Raw genomic sequence first — 15,568 nt, forward strand, 5'->3', positions numbered from 1 at the left:
CCTACACTTATACACGGTCTAGCACACGGGTGTGTGACCTAACCGTGTGAGTCAAGTCAGAGAGTTACACGGCCTGAGAAACAGCGTGTCCCTGGCCGTGTGAACTACACAGCTTGACCACACAGGCGTATGACCTTTGCACTTAGGAAAAATTTTGAGATTTTGCAAAAAATTCTCTGAGCACTCAGTTCAGTCCCGACATGATTCTAATGTATGGTTTGGGCCTCGAGGGCACATGTAAGGGACTATATGATGAAATTTTATTGAAATTACATATGAATACCAAAGGATTATGGAATGTCTGTTATTTGTTCTGTAAACTCTGGTAATGCTCCGTAACCCTATTTTAGCGTTAGATTCGGGTTAGGGGTGTTACATTGTTCACACGAGCTATGGGTCAGGATGGTAAGCTACACGATGCTGCTCACATGAGCTATGGAGAATCCACAACAAATACAAGATCTCAGCCATTGGTAGGACATCTAAAACCAACACCCGAAACGGTAAATAACCCCAATGACTTGTCATTTGTATCCTAAGTATTCACAAGTTCCATACGGCCACATTATAAATCCAAATAATATAATCTTATTCATATTATACCATTACAACTACACATCTATATAGTTCCTTTTTTTCAGATATAATTATCAATTTAGCTAACACTGCAATTTAGTTCAATTCTCTAATTATTATATATCAATAAATTTTACTCATTTCTATCATGAATAATAATTAACATATGAATAAAAATAGAAATTAATAATTTAAATCAATGTACAAACTTACCTAGTAAAAAACAATTACAAACGCGATGCCGACGACTATTTCGCTTCGTTTTTTAACGATTTGCGACGGTTGATTTGTTTCTTGATATATATAATAATTTCATTCAATTATACAGTTCAAATACTTTTAAATACTAAAATTCATGTAATTGATATTTTAATCAAAATTTTAGATTTTTACCTTGAACTTTTAACTTTTATTCAATTTAGTTCCTAAATCCAAAACTTTTGAATCTATCACAATTTAACCAAATAAATGCTAGTTGAATTTTACATAGTCCCTATACAGCCAATATTTATCAATTGTTCATAAGAATTTCATGTAATTTTACTATTTTAACTAGGGGTAAGCGTTCGATCGAATCGAATGAAAAAATTTTGAGTTAATAGAGTTGACGAATCATATTTTATCATCCTAATTTGATTTGAAATTTTCTCGAATCGAGTCGAGTGAGATAAAATTTGAATCGAATCGAATCGAATGAAAAAATTTTGAGTTAATAGAGTTGACGAATCATATTTTATCATCCTAATTTGATTTGAAATTTTCTCGAATCGAGTCGAGTGAGATAAAATTTGAATCGAATCGAATCGAATCGAATCGAATATATTTGTTCAAGTTAAATTTTAAAAAATAATTTTGGGTCCTTGTAACCACTGTCACCCATCGTAATAAAATTTGTCTACCTTAATCAAAATTTTCATTAACTTTAATCACCTCATAATTTATTTATTAAACTTTTATATACGGGTTAGCTTCTTTGCTTGCTTAGTTATTTTAATTATCTTCATATTCTTGTCACTATGTATTTTGGAATTAAAAATATATTATGTAAAAATGTGATTTTTAATAAAAATTATTTTAAAGATAAAATGTGAAATTGATACCGATATAAAATTTTAACATGAATATTTAATGGCATAATTAATAATTCAATTTTAATATAAATATTCAATATGACTAAAAATTCAATAATATAAATAATATAAAATTTGAAATTTAATTTAATAATATAAATAGTAGATATAAATAAATTTATTACTATTTATGTTTAGTGATTTTTTGGATAATTTTGATTTTCTATTTGAAAGTAAAGGGTGAGAAGTAAAAGTTTAGAGAGAAAATAAAAAAGTTTTGGGGATTAAAAGGTTGACAGAAAGTAAATAAATAGGGGGTAGTAAAAGTTTGGAGGGAAAATATTAAAAAAAAATTGGGGAGGGGGGAGGATTTGGATAGATGGGAGGTGGGATGGGAAGGAAGTAAAAATTTAAGGGGGAAAGTGGGAGGGAGTAAAAATTTTGGGGGAAAATAAAAAATTTTGAGGGTTTTTGGGAGTAAAATTTTGAGAAAAAGTAAATGGGATAGTAAAATTTTGGTGGGAAATAGATTTTGGGTAGATTGGGGGTTGGGATGGAAGGGGGGTAAAAGTTTTGGGGGAAAGTGGGAAGGAGTAAAAGTTTTGAGGGAAAAGTAAAAAGGTTTGGAAGTTTGAGGTAAAATATAAAATATTATAGTTTGATATTCGAATTATTCGAATTATTCGAGTTATTCGAATACGAAAACCTAACTCGATTTGAACTCGCAATTCAAAAAAAAGCTCGAGTTGACTTGAATAATTTGATTAACTCGAATAACTCGATTTGTTTAATTTTTTTTCGATTTTTTCGAGTCGAATTGAGTTTTGCTCACCCCTAATTTTAACAACTTCATCCTTAAACTTTAAAATTAACCAAAATCATTTTACCAAATAGTCCTATTTAACTATCAAGCTTAATAATTTATCATTAAACTTCAAAAACATAACAAATTCATTCAGAGCATAACTCACAACATTTAATAGTTTCACAAATTAATTCATGTGTTAACTAAATTAAGTTACAATGGTTTCAAAAACATAAAAATTACTAAAACCGATTAAAGAATCAACTCACATGCAAGAAGACTGAACCTCCAAGTTCTTTCAACAATGGTGTTTTGATGGCAGAGAAACAAGAAAGAAGAAGATTATGACAATTTATGCTCATTTTCATGTTTTACCATTTTTATTTTAATAAAATAATTTAATTTTTAATACATTAATCATTAAAACCCACTAGTAACCGTCCACAATCAATAATTATGACATATTTGACATTTAAAACCATCAAATTATTCATTTTATACCCATTCAACCCATATAAACTAAAAGAGATTTATTTTTGTAGTTTTTATGATTTAGTCCTTTTCCTTAATTAATTATCGAAACATCAAAATTTCTGGACTAAATTTAAATATACTCATTTAATCACGCCGTAAATATTTAATAAAAATATTTACGAGTTCTGTTTACAGAAATGAGGTACCGATACCTCATTTTCTAAAACCACTTAACTTTAAGGACAAACCACTTGTACTTAACTCTTCGTTCAATTAACTAAAATTATAAAATGAAAATTCAACATAATAATATATTTGACTCGTAAATATTAAATGATAAAATTTACGAATACATTTGTCGGGTTTGTGACCCCGAAACCACTGAAAAATAGGTTGTTATACCATGAATGCAGTTGGAGCATTCGTCAAACTGAATGGCATGACAAAGAACTCATAATGACCATAATGAGTCCTAAAGGCAATCTTATGTACATCAACTTCCTTTACTTTCAGTTGAGGGTACCCAGAACGAAGGTCAGTCTTTTGCAGCGGAATTTTCTAAGTTACGACATTTTGAAAACCGTGGTTTGAATAGTAAGCAGATAGGTTTGTCGATATATGTATAATTCAACTTATTCCAGAAAAATAAGTCAAATCAAAAGGTAAAGTCCAAAAAAAATTATAGTTGAAAATTTCAAAAAAAAGTCAAAATTGAGACATAAAGTTCATTTAAATTGTTTTAAGACAAATCGATTTCGAGTTCACGGGCGCCATTATATCTTAGGTCTACTAATTACTTGAGAAGAAACAGAAAAAAAAGGGTGAGATAACAAGTTCAGTATATAACTCAACCCAACTACAAATCAGATGCATACAAAATATCAGATGAGTATATAGTTGCAACTCAGATACAAAATTAAATGCATTTTCATAATCAAACATAGATGCATAATCAAATCCATAATCAGATACATATTCAGATCCTACCCCCATTCGTTACACACAATCTCTGTCCATCTCTACACACCAATTAGAGTATTAAACACCCATCTAACCCCACACACCTATAAGTAAGCGTATGTCACTTTTCAGAATAACGCAATCAGGCTGCCAAATATTGTAACACCCCGAACCGAGACCGTCGCCGGAGTCGAACACGAGGTGTTAACGGACTTCAAACCACTTATTGAAAAGTTCCAGACAAGCTGCCAATCTGTGTACTAGTCGCTTCAAAAATCATAACTTGAGTTTTAGAACTCGAAAATCAGTTTCGTAATTTTTTTCTGGAACTAGACTCACATTTCCGTCTCCAGATTTTTTTCTAGAGTTTTTGGTTGGGCCAATTGGTACAGTTTATTAGTTAAAGTCACCCGTGTTACAGGGGCCGACTACACTGACCTTCACGCGTTACAACTCAAATAACTCCCTGTGCAGGACTTCAATACTGGTACCGTTTGTTTCTATAGAAACTAGACTCAAAGAGGAATTCATACATATATGGTATGACTCCTAATTATTTCTGGTTAATTTATAATGAATTTTCAAAGTCCGAGCAGGGAATCCAGAAACCGTTCTGGCCCCGTTCCACTAAAACCCAAATATCTCTCAACATACAACTCATATAACCGTGTCGTTTCCTCCATATGAAAATAGACTCATCAAGGTTCATTTACATAATTTATTCACTATTTAATTCTATTCCTACTATTTTTAGTGATTTTTCACATCCACGTCACTGTTGCTGCCAGCATCATACTCTAGGATAGACTTTCTCTAACACATAGTCTCTATGATTCAACCACCCCTTTTTCATATATGGTCCAAAATATAAGCATGATGACCCATTCTAATGGCTGGTCATTGCCAAACACTTCCATGCCTCTTAATGAGCATATACATACCAAATAATTATAACATTATGCTCAAAACATTCATAAGCCATTTTCGCATGGCTAGGCAATATTTTACATACCGAGTTCAAACAAAACATAATAGTCTATACATGCCGAAATGTTTTCTTAGACCATCTAAGAAGAAGATACCAAAAAGTCGCTAGACGGTGTGATGACTTCGATGACAGTCCCGAGCACGCAAAATGGATCAAGAACCTAAATAAACAACAAATAAGCACACCAAATGAGTACATAACTCAGTAAGTCGTAAGCACTACTCTACCATCAACAATAACAATCATAAGTGAATAATCAAATAATACAAAGTAGATGTTTCCAGCCATATCAAACTATACTGCAATTTCTAAGATTTTGGTTCGATCTCATGCCCAATCCTTCAACCAAATCAAACTACAAGTCAGCCCAATCGATTTGAATCTGTTTCCTCAAGTTGGAACAACAATGCACTAGATAATTTTATGCGTACACGTACAATCCCAATTTCGATATTTAGTTAGTAACTCAATCACTTACCTCGTTCATGCACAATTTACTTCCACAACCGAATGTGACTATAGCAAATCGCACACATAGTGCTATAGCAAATCGCACACATAGTGCCATAGTAAATCGCACACATAGTGCCATAGTAAATCGCACACATAGTGCCATAGTAAATCGCACACATAGTGCCATAGTGTATCGCACACATAGTGCCATAGTAAATCGCACACATAGTGCCATAGTAAATCGCACACATAGTGCCATAGTAAATCGCACACATAGTGCCATAGTAAATCGCACACATAGTGCCATAGTGAATCGCACACATAGTGCCATATGGTCTTTGCACACATTGTGCCTTATGTCAATTCATCATGGTAAAGCAACTTACTAAATTCAATTTGTACATATAATCATAATAATAAATAGGAGAATCACTCCGAAAAATATCTATCCAAGGAGTTCTCACAAAAAGTGCTTAAGGACTTACCTTGTGTTGAGTATAACGGTTTCGACCCGGCTACTCGATGTCCTTGGCTTTGCCCTTGCTTGTTTCTCCTTCTTTAACTTCTCGGGCTTAATAGATAAATAAACTAGTTTAATCATCTTGCTATACATTTATAGTTCAATTACACATGCATATGTATATTTGTATATTCGCAACCATCCTCACTTATTACCCATTTGGTCAACAATCTAAGCCAAGATAAGGCTTCAATATGGTTGCCTCTAACCGAATACATGCACACCAATCTACTTCCTTTGGCCGAATATGCATGTCTATGTGGAGGCAAATTTTACCCTTATACTACACAAAAAAACAGCATACAATTTCCTAATTAACGCATTACATATTGTAATTCTATACACATCTCTCATTTATTTCATAACCAAACAACATCACAAGCAAATAGACACCTCAAAATAGTATACATGTCATACCAATTCATCATGTGCAAACATATATTCATGTAGGTGAAATGGCCAATTCTCAAGTGGCTTATATCCAAATATACACACATATCCAAAGCTTAAATCTTACTCACCATGCAACATGCATGAATCATATTTATGGATACAACATGGCGAATACCACAACACCATACCGCTTCAATTTGGTCATGGTTAAACAAAGGACTTAGTATCTCATTCAAAAATGCTAAAAGAAAATCTAAGAACCCTCAATCTACCATCACATGAATCATTATCAAGCTTGATATTTAGCATGCAATGGCATTAACACCATAACAACTTTGGCCAAATACCATTTCCATGGCATAACAAAGATTTGAGCCATGGCTAACATGCACATCAAGTTAGCAACCAAGACATGCATGAAACCCTAACACAACCTCATACATACCTTAATCTTGATGCAAACTTAGCCAAATCTCCTTCTAGATCTCTTCCAAACCAAGCATGAAGCAAAAATCCTCCCCTTTCTCCTTAGTATTTTCGCCAAGAAGTGAAAATGGATGAGCAAAATTTTCTTTTCTTTCCTTAGGACATTCGCCAAGAGCAATGGTGAAAGATGAACACTTTTTTTTCTTTTTTTTTTCATACTCTTATTTTATTATTTCTAACATGCACCACTAGCAAAACATGTTTGAAACATGTTTTCTTTGCCCATATTCATCACCATGGCCGCCACTATAGTCAAAATTTGGGGAATTTGACATGCAAGGACAACATTTCCTAGTGTGCATCAATAGGCCACTTCCACATTTGCCTATCTAAATTCTAAATTTTCTCACACAAGTCCTTTCTAGTGAAATTCACCTTTATAACACTAAATCAATCATCAAAAAATGTCATACATGAATACTCACATATTATAGGCATCGAAATAAATTTTAAATTATTGTTATGCCTCGGTTTTGTGGTCCCGAAACCACATTCCGGCTAGGGTCTATTTTGGGCTGTCACAACCCCCCCCTCTTAAGGAATTTTCGTCCCCGAAAATCTTACCGGTAAATAGGTTTGGATATCGTTCTTTCATAGAGTTCTCGGTCTCCCAAGTAGCTTCTTCTATCCCGTGCTTGAGCCATAACACTTTCACTAGCGAAACCCGCTTGTTTCGCAACTCTTTCACTTCTCGCGATAGGATACGAATCGGTTCTTCCTCATAACTCATATTAGCTTGAATTTCAATTTCTGATGGACTAATCACGTGCGATGGATCGGATCTATAGCGTCGAAGCATCAAACGTGAAAGACATCGTGAACCTTTTGAGTTCGGGGCAAAATCAAGCGATATGCCACCGGACCGACTCGCTCGATATCTCATATGGTCCATGAACCTCGGGCTCAACTTGCCCTTACGGTAGAACTCGAGCATCTTTTTCCAAGGCGATACCTTGAGAAACACTTTATCACCCACGATACTCGATATCCTTACGCCCAGATCCGCGCACGACTTCGACGATCGGAGGCTATCTTCGACTTTCACGGATTACCTTCACTTTCATTCAGCATCCCTAATCAAATCCACCCGAAAATCTTGCTTTCACCGAGCTCGGTCCAAAACAATGGCGCACGGCATTTACGACCGCATAAGGCCTCGTAGGGTGCCATCTTAATACTTGATTGAAAGTTGTTGTTGTAAGCGAATTCAATCAACGGCAAATACCGTTCCCATGAACCACTAAACTCGAGGACGCAACATCTTAACATATCCTCAAGTATCCGAATTATCCGCCGGATTGACCATCGGTTTGGGGGTGAAAGCGGTCTTTGAAATGCAACTTGGTACCCAAAGCTTCTTGCAACTTTTTCCAAAATCGCGAGGTAAATCTCGGATCTCTATCCGACACGATAGAAATAGGCACCCGTGTAATCTCACAATCGAGCAACGTACAATTCCGCTAATTTGTCCATTGAAAATCCGACGACGGGGACAAAGTGGGCCGACTTAGTCAATCGATCTACCACGACCCAAACCGCATCCTTCTTACTTGCTGACAATGGCAGTCCGGATACAAAGTCCATTGTGACTCGATCCCATTTCCACTCGGGTATCGTGATTGGCTGAAGTAATCCTGAAGGCACTTGATGTTCCGCTTTCACTTGTTGACATATTAAACATCTCGAAACAAAGTCGGAGATGTCTCGCTTCATACCATGCCACCAAAATCGACGTTTCAAATCATTGTACATCTTCGTACTCCCCGGGTGGATTGCCATTCGACTACAATGGGCTTCATTCGAATTATCGAAATGAGTTCAATTCTTTGGGACACAGACGACTTTTGAACCTCAAACAATCGTCATCGTCGATTTGGAACTCCGAGTCCTTGTTCGAACACACGCAGCCCGCTTTTGCAACCAACTCGTCATCGACTTCATCGAGCTTCTCGAATTTGGTGTGTCAATAATGGTTTGGCTTTCAATTCACCACTAACACATGCTGTCGGATCGGATAGACAAGTGCACATTCATTGCTCGTAAAGTGAATAACGATTTACGACTCAAGGCATCCGCAACCACATTCGCCTTTCCCGGTGATAGTCAATGATCACTCATAATCCTTTAACACTCGAGCCAACGTCTTTGTCGCAGATTTAAGTCTCTTTGGGTCATCAAATACTTGAGACTTTTGTGATCCGAGTATACATGGCACCTTTCACCAAATAAGTAATGTCGCCAAATCTTTAAGGCGAATACGATGGCGCCAATTCGAGATCATGAGTCGGATAATTTTTCTCATGTGGCTTTAATTGCCTCGACGACAGGCCACAACTCGACCTTCTTGCATTAATACGCAACCTAACCCAAGTAGAGAGGCGTCGCTATAGATAACAAACTCCTTGGGACTCGGGTTGCACTAGAATTGGGGCTTCATCAAATAAGTTTTCATTGATCGAAACTTTTTGGCATTTCTCCATCCATTCAACTTAACATCCTTTTGGAGTAAGCCGTCATCGGCGTGGCTATCGTTGAGAAGCCTTTACAAATCGTCGGTAATAACCAAGCAAGCCCCAAAAGCTTGAACCTCATTAATATTTCTCGGAGGCTTCCAATTTAGTATGACTGAAATTTTATTCGGGTCGACTCGAATACCCGATGCAGATACCACATGACCCAAGAAGCTAACCTCTCTTAACCAGAACTCACACTTGCTGAACTTAGCATATAATTGCTTGTCCCGTAAAATTTGCAGCACTAACCGCAGGTGTTCAGCATGTTCGGTCTCATTTCTTGAATAGACCAAGATGTCATCAATGAATACAACTACGAATCGATCCAAATATGGTCTAAAGATTCGATTCATTAAATCCATAAATACCGCAGGGGCATTAGTGAGCCCAAACGGCATCACTAGGAACTCATAGTGACCATATCTCGTCCTGAAGGCAGTCTTGGGCACGTCTGAATCTCGGATTCGCAATTGATAGTAGCCCGATCTCAAATCTATTTTCGAGAACACCGAGGCTCCCTTCAATTGATCGAACAAGTCATCAATACGTGGCAACGGATATTTGTTCTTTATCGTCGCTTTGTTAAGCTGACGATAGTCGATGCACAGTCGCATGGTTCCATCCTTCTTCTTCACGAACAACACCGGCGCACCCCAAGGCGAAAAACTCGGGCGAGCAAAACCTCTATCCACCAATTCTTGCAACTGAGCTTTCAACTCCTTTAATTCCGTTGGTGCCATACGATACGGAGCTATCGAAATTGAGTGGTACCAGTACCAATTCGATGCCAAATTCTATTTCCGAACAGTGGTAAACCGGCAATTCTTCGTGGAAAACATCCGGAATTCACAAACCATCGCACAAATTCGGGTTTCCTTCCGACTCCTTGTCATCGAGCACATACGCAAGGTACGCCGCACCCTTTTCTTACATATTTCGGGCCAACATCGCCGATATTACGGTGGCAACCCTTTAAGTCCGTAGACTCAACCCGAACAATCTCGTTATTAGCGCACCTCGGATCGATAGTCTTGCCTTTGCAATTTATAACCGCATCGTGCATGGTCAACCAATCCAACCCAAGAATAACGTCAAATTCGCCGAACGGCAAAAGCATCAAGTCCGTAGAAAAACAAAACCTCAAACACTAGGGGACTTTTCTTACACACTTTGTTGACAAGCACGTAATGACCCAAGGGGTTTGACACCGAATTACAAACTCAAGAGACTCAATAGGCAAAGTCTTCTTGGATGCTAAGGTTTCGCATATATAAGAATGAGTAGAACCGTGGTCAATCAAAGCAATCACATTAGTATCGAAAAGAGTGAAAGTCTGGGTGATAACGTCGGGGAGGATGCCTCCTCTCGTCTTGCGCGGATGGCATATGCTCTAGCAGAGCGAGTCTCGATCGAACAGTCGTGTCAAGTAGCCCTCTCGACTACCACCCCTACCTCCTGAAATTCTTGGTGGTCTACCTCTAGTTGTCATTCCACTAGGTCTCGACCTTGCATCCTATTCTTCTCATCGAGCCCGTGCAATCTCTAATGAGGTGGTCCTTGAACCGCATCCGTAACAAGCCTTATTGGTAGTCTTACCCCAACATTCTCCTATGTGTCTTCTCCCACATTGGGGCATTCAGATTTCTCTTGACGGTTATTACCCACACTAGCTACCAAGTAGCTCGAGTCCGTCAATGGTCGTGGTCTAATGGAAATCCCTCGATCGTCCTCGATCTATTGGTGTCCTCCCGAACTTCTTTACACCGAAAACGGAGCTTTACCCGTCGATCTTTTGCGATAGTCTCTAGCTTCAAATTCAGCCTTCTTCTTCTCCTTTCCAAGTTCCTCCGCCTTGCGTGCTCGCTCAACTAGTGTTACAAATTCTTTTATCTCCAAAATACCCACTAGTAATCTTAGATCTTCATTCAACCCTTCTTCAAACCTCTTGCACATAGCAACTTCATCAGCCACACACTCGGGCATACCGATCGAGTCTTACGAACTCATGTTCGTATTCAGAGATCTTGTCATGCGGCCTTGCTTGAGTTCCGTGAATTCCTTACGCTTTTGATCAATGAACCGTTGACTAATATATTTCTTTCAAACTCCGTCGAAAGAAATCCCAAGTAACTCGCTCGTTTGGAACTATGGAAATCAAGGTCCTCCACCAATAGTAGGTGAGTCCCGTAACAAGGATATAGCACACTTTAGACATTCATCGGTGTGCATGATAGTTCATCAAACACCGAATGGTGTTGTCAAGCGAACTTCGGCCCTTTCGGCATCATCGATAATTACGGCCTGAACTCTTCAGCCCGCGCTTCCTAATCAAATCTGGTGGCTTACTCAGCCTCACAGGTCGAGAATCGATGGCATTACGGGCTCTTGGGGTGGATTATTCAAATTCGGATTTGTTGGACAGCCGGATTGGTTCGGGCATATTATGCGACCCACTCATTCATCATGGTAAAGAAGGCTTGTTTAGCCCCTCACCTTGATTATTCGCAGATGATGAGGTTCAACAGTGGCGTCCCTTGTGCAGGAGCAGCCGCTACACTTTCGACATCATCCGCCAAGGTTCTCTCTACTTGGGATCCATTTACTAATCAAAACAAAAAACATTTTACCGTCAGAAGTCATCACACGTTTAAACATTAACATTAAGGCATGTATAGCTAGACTCATACGTGCCATGGTAGTCCTAGAACCGACTAAACCATGGCTCTGATACCAATAAAATTGTAACACCCCGAACCGAGACCGTCGACGGAGTCGAACACGAGGTGTTAACGGACTTCAAACCACTTATTGAAAAGTTCCAGACAAGCTGCCAATCTGTGTACTAGTCGCTTCAAAAATCATAACTTGAGTTTTAGAACTCGAAAATCAGTTTCGTAATTTTTTTCTGGAACCAGACTCACATTTCCGTCTCCAGATTTTTTTCTAGAGTTTTTGGTTGGGCCAATTGGTACAGTTTATTAGTTAAAGTCACCCGTGTTACAGGGGCCGACTACACTGACCTTCACGCGTTACAACTCAAATAACTCCCTGTGCAGGACTTCAATACTGGTACCGTTTGTTTCTATAGAAACTAGACTCAAAGAGGAATTCATACATATATGGTATGACTCCTAATTATTTCTGGTTAATTTATAATGAATTTTCAAAGTCCGAGCAGGGAATCCAGAAACCGTTCTGGCCCCGTTCCACTAAAACCCAAATATCTCTCAACATACAACTCATATAACCGTGTCGTTTCCTCCATATGAAAATAGACTCATCAAGGTTCATTTACATAATTTATTCACTATTTAATTCTATTCCTACTATTTTTAGTGATTTTTCACATCCACGTCACTGTTGCTGCCAGCATCATACTCTAGGATAGACTTTCTCTAACACATAGTCTCTATGATTCAACCACCCTTTTTCATATATGGTCCAAAATATAAGCATGATGACCCATTCTAATGGCTGGTCATTGCCAAACACTTCCATGCCTCTTAATGAGCATATACATACCAAATAATTATAACATTATGCTCAAAACATTCATAAGCCATTTTCGCATGGCTAGGCAATATTTTACATACCGAGTTCAAACAAAACATAATAGTCTATACATGCGAAATGTTTTCTTAGACCATCTAAGAAGAAGATACCAAAAAGTCGCTAGACGGTGTGATGACTTCGATGACAGTCCCGAGCACGCAAAATGGATCAAGAACCTAAATAAACAACAAATAAGCACACCAAATGAGTACATAACTCGAAGAAGTCGTAAGCACTACTCTACCATCAACAATAACAATCATAAGTGAATAATCAAATAATACAAAGTAGATGTTTCCAGCCATATCAAACTATACTGCAATTTCTAAGATTTTTGGTTCGATCTCATGCCCAATCCTTCAACCAAATCAAACTACAAGTCAGCCCAATCGATTTGAATCCGTTTCCTCAAGTTGGAACAACAATGCACTAGATAATTTTATGCGTACACCGTACAATCCCAATTTCGATATTTAGTTAGTAACTCAATCACTTACCTCGTTCATGCACAATTTACTTCCACAACCGAATGTGACTATAGCAAATCGCACACATAGTGCTATAGCAAATCGCACACATAGTGCCATAGTAAATCGCACACATAGTGCCATAGTAAATCGCACACATAGTGCCATAGTAAATCGCACACATAGTGCCATAGTGTATCGCACACATAGTGCCATAGTAAATCGCACACATAGTGCCATAGTAAATCGCACACATAGTGCCATAGTAAATCGCACACATAGTGCCATAGTAAATCGCACACATAGTGCCATAGTGAATCGCACACATAGTGCCATATGGTCTTTGCACACATTGTGCCTTATGTCAATTCATCATGGTAAAGCAACTTACTAAATTCAATTTGTACATATAATCATAATAATAAATAGGAGAATCACTCCGAAAAATATCTATCCAAGGAGTTCTCACAAAAGTGCTTAAGGACTTACCTTGTGTTGAGTATAACGGTTTCGACCCGGCTACTCGATGTCCTTGGCTTTGCCCTTGCTTGTTTCTCCTTCTTTAACTTCTCGGCTTAATAGATAAATAAACTAGTTTAATCATCTTGCTATACATTTATAGTTCAATTACACATGCATATGTATATTTGTATATTCGCAACCATCCTCACTTATTACCCATTTGGTCAACAATCTAAGCCAAGATAAGGCTTCAATATGGTTGCCTCTAACCGAATACATGCACACCAATCTACTTCCTTTGGCGAATATGCATGTCTATGTGGAGGCAAATTTTACCCTTATACTACACAAAAAAACAGCATACAATTTCCTAATTAACATTACATATTGTAATTCTATACACATCTCTCATTTATTTCATAACCAAACAACATCACAAGCAAATAGACACCTCAAAATAGTATACATGTCATACCAATTCATCATGTGCAAACATATATTCATGTAGGTGAAATGGCGAATTCTCAAGTGGCTTATATCCAAATATACACACATATCCAAAGCTTAAATCTTACTCACCATGCAACATGCATGAATCATATTTATGGATACAACATGGCCGAATACCACAACACCATACCGTTTCAATTTGGTCATGGTTAAACAAAGGACTTAGTATCTCATTCAAAAATGCTAAAAGAAAATCTAAGAACCCTCAATCTACCATCACATGAATCATTATCAAGCTTGATATTTAGCATGCAATGGCATTAACACCATAACAACTTTGGCCAAATACCATTTCCATGGCATAACAAAGATTTGAGCCATGGCTAACATGCACATCAAGTTAGCAACCAAGACATGCATGAAACCCCTAACACAACCTCATACATACCTTAATCTTGATGCAAACTTAGCCAAATCTCCTTCTAGATCTCTTCCAAACCAAGCATGAAGCAAAAATCCTCCCCCTTTTTCCTTAGTATTTTCGCCAAGAAGTGAAAATGGATGAGCAAAATTTTCTTTTCTTTCCTTAGGACATTCGCCAAGAGCAATGGTGAAAGATGAACACTTTTTTTTTTTTTTTTTTCATACTCTTATTTTATTATTTCTAACATGCACCACTAGCAAAACATGTTTGAAACATGTTTTCTTTTGCCCATATTCATCACCATGGCGGCCACTATAGTCAAAATTTGGGGAATTTGACATGCAAGGACAACATTTCCTAGTGTGCATCAATAGGCCACTTCCACATTTGCCTATCTAAATTCTAAATTTTCTCACACAAGTCCTTTCTAGTGAAATTCACCTTTATAACACTAAATCAATCATCAAAAAAATGTCATACATGAATACTCACATATTATAGGCATCGAAATAAATTTTAAATTATTGTTATGCCTCGGTTTTGTGGTCCCGAAACCACATTCCGGCTAGGGTCTATTTTGGGCTGTCACAAATATAATATGTAGTAATCCACCAGAAATAGATAAGTGTGGCTTTGCCACTAGTACAGTCACGTGGTATAACCATTAGATAATGCAGATTATTAAACTGCCAACACTTCCTCTATCACATCATTATCTTACCCCAATATACATGCACAAACTAACAAATATCATATGCATATAAGTCATACATGCTTTCCACATCAAAACGTGCTAATAGAATTATCTAATTACAGATCATATACATAATTCACATACATTATCCACATTACATATAGCAGCATAATATCATATGTCATGTTTTCAAATCCTATTTATACAGTATGGACCCTACGAAGTGGCTAAAATATGAATCATACATTAATATGACCTTAAGCAAAATTTTAAGAAAATAG

This window comes from Gossypium arboreum, chromosome 10 (assembly GCF_025698485.1).
Source record: "Gossypium arboreum isolate Shixiya-1 chromosome 10, ASM2569848v2, whole genome shotgun sequence".
Lineage (NCBI taxonomy): Eukaryota > Viridiplantae > Streptophyta > Magnoliopsida > Malvales > Malvaceae > Gossypium > Gossypium arboreum.